Source organism: Primulina tabacum, chromosome 9, assembly GCF_025594145.1.
Source record: "Primulina tabacum isolate GXHZ01 chromosome 9, ASM2559414v2, whole genome shotgun sequence".
Taxonomy (NCBI): Eukaryota; Viridiplantae; Streptophyta; class Magnoliopsida; order Lamiales; family Gesneriaceae; genus Primulina; species Primulina tabacum.
This window is the reverse complement of record NC_134558.1, coordinates 41,164,843-41,178,932: the sequence shown is the minus strand read 5'-3', so window position 1 is coordinate 41,178,932 and position 14,090 is coordinate 41,164,843. Positions and strand designations below refer to the sequence as shown.

The 14,090-nt window shown below is 42.4% G+C and overlaps 1 pseudogene; it reads left to right on the top strand.

Moving 5' to 3' along the window:
* The first annotated feature begins 9,563 nt into the window (after positions 1-9,563).
* Positions 9,564-14,014, top strand: LOC142556305 (putative E3 ubiquitin-protein ligase XBAT35; annotated as a pseudogene).
* The last annotated feature ends 76 nt before the right edge of the window (positions 14,015-14,090 follow it).

Sequence of the window (14,090 nt, the reverse complement as noted above, 5' to 3'; positions counted from 1 at the left end):
TCCCATTTTATAAAGAGTAAAAAAAAAAAATTTATATTGTCAAGGCAAATTTTGACATTCCAAGGCATAACTATAACTAATCTTGTTTAAGTTAATAGAACAATGCTCAAGTTTGTTCGATTTATCTCTACCAACATTTTTTTGGGATGAACCACACAAAATTTGTCCACTACAATGCAATTGACCTGAATTATATATATATATATTATATATATAGTAAATTATTGATTTCATTTATTTTATAAACAAGATTATTATAAGAATACGTACAAGGTATTTATCATATAAAAATCGATATGACTGGAAATTATAAACGATTGAATGAGTTCTGACGATCAGCACAATTAATTAAAAATACACGCGAGGAGTCGGCAAACAAAAATCAACGTGCTTTAAGATGCAACCATCGGAGACCGTGACATCATTTTGTTATTTTTTTACTAACAAAAACTCGATTTATTTTAATTATATTTTTAAAAAAAGCAACTAAAAATAAACTAACTGCTGATATATTATACATAGTTCGTAATGCATGATGAATGATCATGATATAAGGTAAGAAATAATAATAGTGATACTCACGGGAAATTTAGGGTCCGCTCCCAACAAGTGTCACTAACACAGACGCAGGGTTTTGAAATTGTCCTGAGCCTGAAATCACGAAAAAGACCGTTAAAGGGGGCCAGGAGGGTGTCTTGGCGTAGCCCCTCCGACGCTCAAGTCAATGACTGAGGATATATGGGGGGAGCAGCTAAGGGTGCTCCTGAAAACAATATATTGAATGAATAATCATATGCTCAAACCTGGTATTTATAGGAGAAAACCTGGGCCTTTGATGGGCTTTTTTTCAACTTGGGCTATGGATGTGCCAGGAATAATAAGGCCTTGATGGGCTTGTCTTCCATGGGGTGATACCCCAAGGATGAACCCATCCAGATCAGGTAACCCATCAAGATCCGGCCCAAACCCCTGGGCTCATCCCAAGCCCAAATGGAAGACAGGCCCATCAAGGGCCCATGTATTCTCCTATAAATACCAGGTTTGAGCGTATGATATGAAATTCAATATATTGTTTTCAGCAGCGCCCTTAGCTGCTCCCCTCATATATCCTCAGTCTCTGACTTGAGCGTCGGAGGGGCTACGCCAGGACACCCTCCTGGCCCCCTCCTAACGGTCTTATTTGTGATTTCAGGCACAGGGTAATTTTGAAGCCCGTGTCTGGATTAGTCACGCTTGCGTGGATCGGACCCTAAATTTCCCGTGAGTATCACTTGGCGCCGTCTGTGGGAAAACTTGAGTTAATACGTAGAGATGGCATGCAGGAAAGGAAGTAGAAGAGCTACCTCAGCATCATCGCGTCCTCAGAGGGGACCCGAACAGTCTCATGTTGAGACAAGACAGGAACAACCGCGTCTGGAGACGAGACAGGAACAACCTCGTCAAGAGACAAGAGCTGAGCAGCCCCGTCACGAGACGAGGGTTGAGCAAACCCGTCCTAATGAGAACGTGGGAAACTTGACCCTGGAACAGTTGGGCCAATTCATCGCCCGTACAGCAGATGAGGTCATGAGGAGGAACCAAGAGTCCATGGGTGCTGGGGAACAGGCCCTTCGTCAGGAGCATGAGGGAAATGTTGAAGTCCACCAGAGTAGGGTGGAGGAGACGCAACCCATACAAAGTGGAGAGATTAGTGAGATGGGGGAGATGTGGAAGGAGATACGGAGGTTGAGGGAGCAGGTAGGGAGTAGGGCGCCGATACCCAAGAGAGGAAGTCCTTTTTCACTAGCCATATTGGAGGAAGGACTTCCTCCGAATTTTCGACAGTCGAATGTGGGAGAGTACGATGGACATACTGACCCCGAGGAACACTTGGTGAGATTTGAGAATGTGGCCCTGTTACATCAATATTCAGATGGAGTCATGTGCAGGGTGTTCCTGGGCACGTTGGTGAGGTCAGCCCAGCAATGATTTAATACCCTGCAGCCCAACTCCATACAGTCTTTTGACGATTTTGTTACAGCTTTCTTGCACAGATTTGCCAGCAGCAAGAGGCACCAGAAAAATTATTTGAGCATGTTCGTGATGAAACAGCAAGAGAATGAAACTTTGCGAGAATTTGTCCAGCGTTTCAACAGTGCAGCGCTGGAAATACCAGCGGCTACCCCTGACATCATGATAAGTGCCTTCACACAAGGACTGAGGGGAGGGGAGTTTTTCAAGTCGCTGGTCAAGAAGCCTCCGTTGAGCCATGATGATCTGTTGGCTCAAGCTGAGAAATATGTAAACTTCGGAAGATGCCCAACGGTACAGAAGGATGGAGAACCGGCACGGAGGAAGTAGAGTTGAGGGAGTGGAGAAAGGAGGAAGGAAAAGGGGTGCGGGGGAAAGAGAGGAAGACAGAACTAGAAGTAGAGGACAATTCTCATCACATGTTCCCCTGGATAGGAGTCGTGACGAGGTGATGGAGGTGAGGGAGCCCGCGAGGAGGTGGGAGAAGTCACGAAGGATTGAGTGCAGTGCTAGATTTCCTTCGCGGGACAGACGAGAAGGATCCGCATCCGGGAGTCGACCGAGGTCTCACCTGTCCCCTAGACGTGGTCAAGGCTCTCCATGGATAAATCAGGGGGTTGGGGAGCAGAGAGGGGAAGGTCGAGGTCAAGATGTCCTTCAGGAGCCCGTCGAACCGAGGAGGGAAACGAAAGAGGATAATCACCCTACGAGATGAATGATTCATATGATCTCGGACGGTGCTACCAATGGAGGCTATGGGCGAGCTCGGAAAGCACATGGGAGAAGATTGGAGAACTTTGAGATATATAGTGGTGCAGACTTACCATAAGACCCCGTCATCAGCTTTGGGTCGGAAGACCTCCGAGGCGTTGTGACTCCACATAACGATGCCTTGGTGGTGACTGCCACCATTGCCAATTATGATGTGGCAATGATATTTATTGATAATGGAAGCTCCGTGAACGTCTTGTTCAAGAGCACGTTGGATCAAATGAAGGTGGAAGAATTTGAGTTTGAGCCGGTCTCCACCCCGCTGTATGGGTTTGCAGGACGTGCCATCCCGCCGCTGGGTCAGATTATTCTTCCCCTATCTTTGGGACGTGACTCTCGGCGGGTGACAAAGATGATAACATTTACCGTAGTGAATACTCCCTCATCGTATAATGGAATCCTGGGGCAGCCAGCCTTAAAGGATTTTAGAGTCGTAGCTTCCACTTATCATCAGAAGCTTAAGTTTCCTGTGGGAAAAGGAGTTGGAGTCTTGTGCGGGGACCAAAAAGTCGCACGTCGTTGTTATGAAAGAATCGTGAAAGAAGAAAAAAAGAGAGGTCGCGAGCATTCGCATGGAAGCTTGAGCTCAATCTTACAGTTGTAGAGTCATTCGCAGAAGCTTCTAAGTGGGTAACATTGTTCTGTGGAGATACAAGAGGAGCATAGAAGAAAGTTGGAGAATGCGCTGGTTAATGCTCTAAAGAGGCCAGGGAGCACTTATCATCTTAGAGAACATTAATCTTGACTTGAATTTTGCTGTATTTCATTTCTGAATCTGTCTTATGTTATCAGTTGAAATTTAATAAAGCCAAGTTCTTATAATAAGTTCATGGATGTTGTTGTATTGTGAGGATGAAATAAATTTTATTTTCATGCTAAGGCATCGCCTAGCAGAGTTAGGGAGGAGAAAAATTTTATTTTCCTGCTAAGAAATCGTCTAGCAGAGGAGCAGAGTTGGGGAGGAGATAAATTTTATTTTCCTGCTAAGGCATCGCCTAGCAGAGGAGCAGAGTTGGGGAGGAGAAAAATTTTATTTTCCTGCTAAGGCATCGCCTAGCAGAGGATCAGAGTTGGGATGGAAGAAAGATTTTATTTTCCTACTAAGGCATCGCCTAATAGAGGAGCAGCGTGTAGAAGAAAAATTTTATTTTCCTACTAAGGCATCGCCTAGTAGAGGAGTAGCGTGTAGAAGAAAATTTTTATTTTCCTGCTAAGGCATCACCTAGCAGAGGAGTTAGAGGGCGGAGGTGTTGAATTTTTATTTTCCTGCTAAGGCCCGACCTAGCAGAGGAGTTAGAGGATGAAAGTGTTGAATTTTTATTTTCCTACTAAGGCCCGGCTTAGCAGAGGAGTTAGAGGGTGGAGGTGGTGAATTTTTATTTTCCTGCTAAGGCATCACCTAGCAGAGGAGTTAGAGGGCGGAGGTGTTGAATTTTTATTTTCCTGCTAAGATCCGACCTAGCAGAGGAGTTAGAGGGCGGAGGTGTTGAATTTTTATTTTCCTGCTAAGGCCCGGCTTAGCAGAGGAGTTAGAGGGTGGGTGGTGAATTTTATTTTCCTGCTAAGGTGTCCCCTAGCAGAGGAGTTAAAGGGCGGGGGTGTTGAATCTTTATTTTCCTACTAAGGCATCGCCTAGCAGAGGAGCAGAGTTAGGGTGGAGGTGTTGAATTTTATTTTCTTGCTAAGGCCCGGCTTAGCAGAGGAGTTAGAGGGTGGAGGTGTTGATTTTATTTTCCTGCTAAGGCCCGGCTTAGCAGAGGAGTTACGAGATGATGAGGTGAGAGTTTGATTTTTCCTGCTAAGGCCCGGCTTAGCAGAGGAGGTAGAGGGTGGAGGTGTTGATTTTATTTTCCTGCTAAGGCCCGGCTTAGCAGAGGAGTTATGAGATGATGAGGTGAGAGTTTGATTTTTCCTGCTGAGGCCCGGCTTAGCAGAGGAGTTAGAGGGTGGAGATGTTGATTTTATTTTCCTGCTAAGGCATCGCCTAGTAGAGGAGTTAGAGGGTGGAGGTGTTGAATTTTATTTTCCTGCTAAGGCCCGGTTTAGCAGATGAGTTATGAGATGATAATGTGAGAGTTTGATTTTTCCTGCTAAGGCCCGGCTTAGCAGAGGAGTTAGAGGGTGGGGGTGTTGATTTTATTTCCTGCTAAGGCATCGCCTAGCAGAGGAGTTAGAGGGTGGGGGCGTTGAATTTTATTTTTCTGCTAAGACATCGCCTAGCAGAGGAGTTAGACGGTGGATGTAATGCCCTAGATTGTATGTGGATAAAATGAAAAGATGAAGTGTTGCTTGAAGAAAGGGACCGCACCCGCGTCTAGAAAAGCACCGCACCCGCGGTGCATGGACAGAAAGTTAATCATTTTTACAGTAGGGTCACCGCACCCGCGGTCCAAGAAGGAGTGCACCCGCGGTTGATGGACAGAGAGTTGGAAAGTATTTACAGAAATGACACCGCACCCGCGGTCCAAACGTAATCGCACCCGCATTGATGACACCGCACCCGCGGCCTTATATGTAGCGCACTCGCGGTTCCTGAACTACCGCACCCGCGGTCATGCGTGTTACTTGAAAAATATGACACTTGCCCCTCAACATGCAAGATATATATATGATTTGTACTTCATTCCTTCATTCTCCAGCTGCAAGGGACGAGAGCAAGGTTCAGAATTCCTCAACTCTCATTATAGCTTAGATTTGGAATTGCGAAAGATCGCGCCACCCGAATTTCGATCCGACTTCGGTTCCGTACTCCTCTTGTTACCAGCTACAAAAAGATGTAAGTATTTCTACATTTCAACATGTTTTGAAGTTGAGATATTGGAAGAAATCACATATGATTATTATTAGATGTTCTTGAGATTATAAGCAACGTATATTCGCAACCGGATCAAAGAACGGACATCTCATGATATTGTTATTATTTTCAGCACATATATGAATGAGATTATACAGATTTTATGGTTAAGGAACATATTAGTGATGATTATGAGTTATTGTTATGATTATTGATGTTTGAGATGACCGGTATCGCAAGATTACGCCGTTATGCCGTGGAAATGTACCGAGATTGCATATTGATCCGTAGGTGTATTGAATTGAGTTAGAGATTGATAGAATGCATCTTGAATGTGTCATTTCAGATTGATATTGACAGATTCGACATCGAGACTTCGACTACGACCGATTGTTCGACGAAAGGTATAATGCATGTTTTGTTTGGGGAAGATGCAACTCAAATGAGATTCAATTTGAGTTTCCCAACAAAATCACATACTAGAATTATTGTTTATCTTTGGATATGATTGTGATTTGTTTATAGATTTATATTCAAATCTCTTGATATGATGATGTCTTGTTTATAGATTTATATTCAAGCCTTTGAGATAGGAGAGTCATTGGCAGACTTGCCAAACTAGATGTTCGGTGGTATCGAAGCTTCGGATCAGATTCACTCCGATTGCAGACATTCGATACAAACTTGACCGAAGTCTAGGAATAAGACGTACAGTTACCCCGATTGGGAAGGTAGGTGACAGACAGTGACGTCTTATTCACACCGGGATCCCTAGAGTAGAGTCGATTCGAGTCAAGACATGATTTGATTTGAGTTGCATGTTTAGATAGATCGGTTTCATAGACTATGGAGCCATTGTTATTGCTTTCATGCATGAATTATGATTTCGTATCAGCATGTATACATGTTTTATACTGGAATTTGTTCTCACCGGAGTTTCCGGCTGTTGTTATGTCTGTATGTGTGCATAACAACAGGTGGGGCAGGATCAGGGTCACGACAGAGATGAGAGATGGACATAGTGTGGTGATCACGGGCGCAGCAGATGAACGAGTAGTTGTACTTTTGATATGGACTGTATTTAATTACTTGTTTGTAGAATATGAATAAGACATGACATGTATATTATATGTGTTGTAATTAAATAAAGAAAGATATTATGTTTAGTGTTTACATTTGAATTAATGTTAAAAAGCGAAAATTTGACCCACATTTTGCAGGGAGAGGGGCGAGATGGCGCTGCTGGGCGAGCGCGCAGGGCGGGCGCGCGGCATGCTGGGCGAGCGCGCATTCTGCTGGGCGAGCGCGCATTCTGCTGGGCGAGGAGCGAGATGGCGCTGCTGGGCGAGATGGTGTGCAGGGCTGCCGAGGGGCGAGGGGCGAGGGGCGAGATGGCGCTGCTGTGCGGTGGGCGAGCATGCGGCGTGCTGCTGGGCGAGATGGCGCTGCTGGGCGAGATGGTGTGCAGGGCTGCCGAGGGGCGAGATGGCACGCAGGCGGTGGGCGAGCTCGCGGCGTGCTGCTGGGCGAGCGTGCAGGGCGAGCTCGCGGCATGCTGCGGGGCGAGCTCGCGGGGCTCTTGCATAGGACGAGCACTCGACTTGCTGAGCGTCGGAGCAGGCGAGGGCGGGGTTGTGTGAGCGAAAGCGCGGCTAGGCAGGGCGTGCGCGCGGAGAGGCTTGCTGGGCGAGGTGGCTAGGGCGGTTGGCACGGGCGGTGATTTGCGGGGTGATGTGTAAGCAAAGAAGAATTGTTGAATGTAACGCAAAGGAAATTTTGAGGAGACTAGTGAGCAGCGGAGCAAAAATGCACAACTCACATGTTGCATACCGAGGACAATACAATTAATCGAACTTCGAACCTGCGATTCAGTTCGACTCGGGAGGGGGAGACTGGTGATACCCCAAGGATGAACCCATCCAGATCAGGTAACCCATCAAGATCCGGCCCAAACCCCTGGCTCATCCCAAGCCCAAATGGAAGACAGGCCCATCAAGGGCCCAGGTATTCTCCTATAAATACCAGGTTTGAGCGTATGATATGAAATTCACTATATTGTTTTCAGCAGCGCCCTTAGCTGCTCCCCTCATATATCCTCAGTCTCTGACTTGAGCATCGGAGGGGCTACGCCAGGACACCCTCCTGGCCCCCTCCTAACGGTCTTATTTGTGGTTTCAGGCCCAGGGTAATTTTGAAGCCCGTGTCTGAATTAGTGACGCTTGCGTGGATCGGACCCTAAATTTCCCGTGAGTATCAAATAGTAATAATATTTTTTGAATTTCGTGTTTAATTTTCTATGATAATTATTTATAGTTTTTTTTTTAAATTTTCTTAGTAGATTAAAACATATTTGAATGATGATTGTGGTATACTACTTATTTCTATCATTTTAATTTTAGTTTAATATTTTTTAAAAGTTATAATTTCAGTTTTTACACAAATATTAGGACATGCCAATGAATTTTTTTAAAAAAATCGAAATACTTTACTCAAAATTCAATGAGTATTGAAAATTTCGAACTCACAATCCGTTCAACATGAAATAAAATTTGATGCTAATTTATATTTATATTTGTATTTTAAAATAATCTTTAATATCCTTCCCATAAAGTTTATGTTAACAATTTTTTATAATATATATACACATAAAATGACTAGTTTATAAAATTCGATCAAAATTTAATTATTTTTTATTAAGTTTTTATCAGAGAGTCTCGTAGATTTATATCTTGAAATAAATATGATACTTCAAGGGATAGGCTTGGCCTACTCTCAAAAGCCCAAAAAGGTAAAACCCACAAAATTATTCAGAAAGTTCCGGAAAGTCATCTTCATGACAGAACTCGTCAAGAGGTCACATCATTCACACGAAGCTGGTGGGAGCTCAGCTCGTCTCGGTTATGTCAGGCTTATATAAGGTTCACCCGATCTCAGCTCAACTGAACCTTTACATTATTATTTACCAAGTGTTGGGCCGAGCTCCCAAAGCCCGGCCGACCTCTCTCAGTATAATCTCATCGGGTTATTTTTCGTTAAGTGTTGGGTCGAGCTCCCAGAGCCCGGCCGACCTCTCTCAATATGATCTCCTCAGGTTATTATTCATTAAGTTTTGGGCTCCTCGTGTTCTTATTCATTAAGTATTAGGCTGAGCCCCCAGAGCCTGGCCGACCTCTCTCAGTATGACTTTCTCGAGTTATTATTCATTAAGTTTTAGGCCGAGCTCCTCGCGTTGTTATTCATTAAGTGTTGGGCCGAGCTCCCATAGCCCGGCGGACCTATCTCAGTATGACCTTCTCGAGTTATTATTCATTAAGTGTTGGGCCGAGCTCCCAGACTCCGGCCGACCTATCTCAGTATGACCTCCTCGAGTTATTATCCATTAAGTGCTTGGTCGAGCTCTCTCAATATGAGTTCATAGGATTATTATTTAATAAATAATGGGTCGAGCTCCCAGAGCCCTACTGACCTCTCTCAGTATGGCCTCATCGTGTTATGGGCTCTTGACCTATTTCAGGACATCCCATGGGCCATCGAGAGCTCGGACCACCACGAGTTTCTGGTCTACGACGTCAGCTTGACTTGAAAGAGGGGACTTATGATACCCCAGGGGATAGGCTCGGACCACTCTCGAAAGCTCAAAAAGGTATTTAGAAAGTCCCGTAAGGTCATCTTCATGACAGAGTTCATCGGGAAGCCACCTCATTCACACGAAGATGGTGGGAGGTCATCTAGACCGACCTCCCAAACGTCCGTAATCTTGTCAATCAGAAAATATGATCGACCTTCCATCACGAACCGAGCCGATCTCCCAGATCATGGTAACGTGTTTATTGGAAATGTCTCGGCCGAGCTCCCACAAGGTCCAAATGTAGACGGGTTTTTACCTAAGAGAGCTTCTACTCAGACATTAACGGGTAGTTCACATGAATATTTGAACTAATTTTTTCATGAATAAAATACAGTTGGTAAAAGCCTTCCTGATTAAGCAATCCTATTATTTAGATTTTAGAAGGCCACAAGGTTCCATTTCTCAGACGGAGCCAAGCATCTCACAAAAATTTCTTTTTGTGCTCCGCTTAGCTGCCCCGAAAATCTCGTTGAAATTGGGGAATATCCATTCCACTTTTTTTTCCGTTTTTCAAAAATTTGATCTTCAAAGAATGGGGCAACAGCAATCGAAAGATGAGTTGTTGTATAAGCAAGTGAGTTATGGAAATATTGAAGGCATCAAATCTCTTCGAACCGAAGGCGCTGGCCTTGAGGTATGTACCACTTAATTTTTTTTATTCTGAATTCGTTTGATTAGCGTTATTGATGCTTCTGTTGTTAAAGTTTCAATTTTCAGGTGCTGCCCATATCAATTATGGAAAATATATGGATTAAGACATAATCTCTGCTTCTTTTATGTACACGGGCTTCCTAATTTTATGCATAATTAACACTTTTGAAATTTACAAGTTTATTCACTTCTTAATTTACTCGTCGGTGCCAGATAATTTGTGCGTACGCTGGGCATTATCCTTCGATTTCGGTGTTGAATTCGTTTTTAAATCATATGCATGTCTGAATTATCCTGTTGAATCCTGTGCGTACACATGGTTGCTCATGTGTTTTATGATTAATCATATGCATGTCTGAATTTTTTTTGGTGCTAACTAGCGATATGATAGTATTAATGTTTGTGTCAAGTATGCAAAGATTCTTGAACTAATACGTATCTCATTGTATTGTTCTCGAAGAACGCTGAGCCATAAATTGATTCGCATATCTACCGTGGCTGGTGACTGCATAGCACAATCTTTTAATTGCCGGTGTTAAAATGTTTGAAGCTTTGAGTTCTTGTCATATGGGCTAAAATGATGGTTTGGCCTGTTACAGTGGATTGATAGTGAAGGGAAGACTCCACTTGTTGTGGCTTGCATGAATCCAGAGCTTTACAATGTAGCAAAAACTTTGATTGAACTGGGTGCAAATGTAAATGCTTATCGCCCAGGTAAAAAAAAACTTGTTTTTTGTTATTTTAATTTGCCAAACATTTAGTTCATTTGGTATTTTCCTGTTATTAATGCACTGCTCTTTTGAGTTGACTGCCAGAAGGTGCGGTGGTATATAGATAAAGAGAAATACCTTTCGTTAGGCAGTTATAATATAGTGACTTTAGTTGCTTCCTTGTTACCAAGAAATGATTGTATTTGTATGTAAGTCAGCTCTGTGTTTGCTCATTGGATATGTATTTTCTGATGGAGCGAAACTGGATATGAACACTTATGTTGAAGTGACTCATGATCACATACCACTTGTTCTCCCTTCTTATAGGCGTTTATTATATACCATTGAGATGCCGAGTTAATATGTGCTTTCTAGATGCATCCGATATGCATTTCTGTCTCAACGAATATTGTTTTGTGTTTGGCTTTGCTAAACTCTTTCTCATTTGATGTGTGTGTGTCTTGTGAAATCTTATGGTTTTGCGAGCACTTGGTGTAGCGTTGTTGTTTTGTGTTATTTCTTATGCTAAGTTGCTTTTCTTTGAAGGCCGTCATGCAGGAACTCCATTACATCATGCTGCAAAAAGGGGCTTGGAACACACCGTGAAGTTGCTTCTTTCACACGGAGGTTTGTGTACCCTTTCACCATGCAGACACTTTGTTTAAATTTAATACCTTGTTTGTTTGATTAGATGTTGCCTGAAACTTCAGCAAATGCACTTCTAATTAATGACGACTGTCAAACACCACTTGATGTTGCAAGAGCCAAAGGGTATAGCAATGTCGTACGAACAATTGAGGTATATCTACCCACTGATCATTGGTTTAGTGCATTGTTTTTGCTATGTTTGGTTTTATGTATAGTATGAACTATTTATACTAGTTCTACTTTTTCCTGTTTTGCTGTGTAGGGGCATGTTTGCTTATTCTCTGGTTGGCTGCGAGAGCTTTATGGACCTGGCATTCTGGAACGTTTTGCACCTCAGTTGCTTTCAAGAAAAGTGTGGGTAGAATGTCATTATCAATGTTATTTTTTGCTGTTTACTTTGAATGTTTCTTCCGGTAAATATGTTTCACAATTCCATATCTTATTAGCTAAAGGGTTCTGTTTAAAGCTAGTTAAACTAGTAAGTAGCAACCATATATTGTTCCCTCATTTTTACGTTTCAGAGTTACGAAAAGTACTGGATTTTTCTAATCTATTTTTGAAACTTGGTTTGTCTAGTGTACTGCACTTGATGCAAGAACCGTGATGCTTCCCTCTTATCTTTTGCAGGTGGGTGGTTATTTTACCTTGTGGTTCCCGTAATCTTAGAAAGCCTCTCAAGTTGGAGCTTGCCATATATGCTACTAATCAGGTGTCTTTATGTCTTTTGCTTTTCCAAGTGAACATTATTTTTTTACTACCTTTCTTTGGGTTTGGGCTTTTTCTGATCTCTCGCTTTACATGTATCAACCGTGGATTTGGTATACTTGCCATCAGACTGGTTATGATGTATTTTTCTGTTTTAGATGCCTTCTGAGAATCAAAATCTCTTTTCGTATAAGGAAACAGACTTTTGAGAGTCTCTGAGTTTGACTCATGTAACTGCCACAATGTTGATCAGGATGCCCAAACAAGGACAATTTTTACACTCTGGAAGGCCAATCTGGACGAACCAAATTTCAACCTGCCAGATCCAGCAGCGATAATAACTGATCTATCAAAAAGTCAGTTCTCAAGTTCATTCTTAGGATTGTGATATTTTCACGTTAAGTAAACTGAATCAAATTGATACATTCATGTTTTACAGTTCTTATTTAATTGAAAATCCATTAAATGAAGTCGAACCAAGCAACTTTCCACATTCAAGTTGCTATTGGCTGTGTATTCACTTTCTGCTAGAATATGCTTCACACTATACTTCATTATTCTTGATAACTTAAGAATGTACACAAAGAGAAGCAATGATTGTTCATTGTTATCGACGTGTTAATTGTGCTTGACATGTAAATAAGACTAAATAAAATTATTTTGACTGTGTAAGTCATTTGTGTTTTCTTGTTCCGTAGGTACACGAATTAAACTGGCACCTGCTCTAGAAAGTGAGAAACAACAATTGCAGCGTTTTTGTAACTGCATGCAAAGGAATTCCACAGGTGGAACACACAACCTTTACTTCATAATTTTTCTGTAACATTTGCTCTCATGCTTTAGAACAAGTGACTCGATACATGTCAGCAAATGACTTAATTTATTTTTATTATTATTATTTTGGGGGCTTCTTAACATTCAAGATAGCAAATTGTTTTTATCGTTTGCTGGCTTGAAATCAGGTGATGCATCCATCATTTCCTTTCAACAATCCCATCCTTAATGCCCCAGCAACCGCCCCAGCAACTTCAGAAGATGAAGAAATTGCTATGGCAATTAATGCCTCCCTTCAGTCTGCTACGATTGAAAGTCAGCCACATATAGCATCTTACACACCATCTCAACCAGATGCTTCAACAAGTTCGATCAATCCCATGAACACCTCCAACCATCAAGAAAACCACTATGATGGGGCATCTTCTAGCCACGATACTACAGGAAGCAAACGTGAGGTTTCTACGGTTACACCGGCCCTCGAAAATCCTCCTCCACTCTCTGTCCCGTCGGCTCCACATGCTGATGAATATATAGATGCTAGCCCGATTCACTATCCCTCAATTGATTCAATCGACACAAGCCCCGTCGATTTATCTCCACCATCTGGGCATTCCATTTCTGGTAGCACAGGGGAAATGTATGAAAATGGTGTGGCTTCTTCATCTTGTACAATATGCCTAGACGCTCCATTGGAGGGAGCTTGTGTCCCGTGTGGGCACATGGCTGGGTGCATGTCTTGTTTGATTGAAATTAAGGCCAAGAAATGGGGCTGCCCTGTATGTCGTTCCAAGATCGATCAGGTTATACGTATATATGCTGTTTAGATGGCATATGGATAAGATGTTGCTGGTGAGTTTCATTGCTCTTGTTTTGAAGGAAATTCTATATTGAACTCGGATCAACTGGATTATTCATTTTCCATCTCACACGGTGTCAGGTGGACCATGAAGCTTCGGTCTTTCATGATAACTTTCAAAACCTTTTATTTTCCCTGCAGATTTTAATTACCTTAGCTTTAAGAGACGGATGATCAACTGTAACATGCTGTTTCTCTTTTGCAGCCAAAGATGCATGACAGCTCGGCTCTGGCAGCGTAACTTACAAGATTGAATTCATGTTTATCAGTTGGTCATTTATGATGAACAATGCAAGCTTTTTATAAGTGATCTATGCATCAATATTGTGATTATGCCGTAAGAATTTGAAATTCAGTGCATGTATGGTAACTGTGATGAAGTTTTTTTTTTTTTTTTTTTTGTGTGCGCTGTATAACTGATTTTTTTGTAAATTTTAATGTAACTCTGCCCCTTTTGCTTCTCATTCAGCAGAGATGGGTATATGTTTCCATGGATAATTTTTCTTAGATCGAAGGTAGGGTGCTATTGATGAAGTAGTT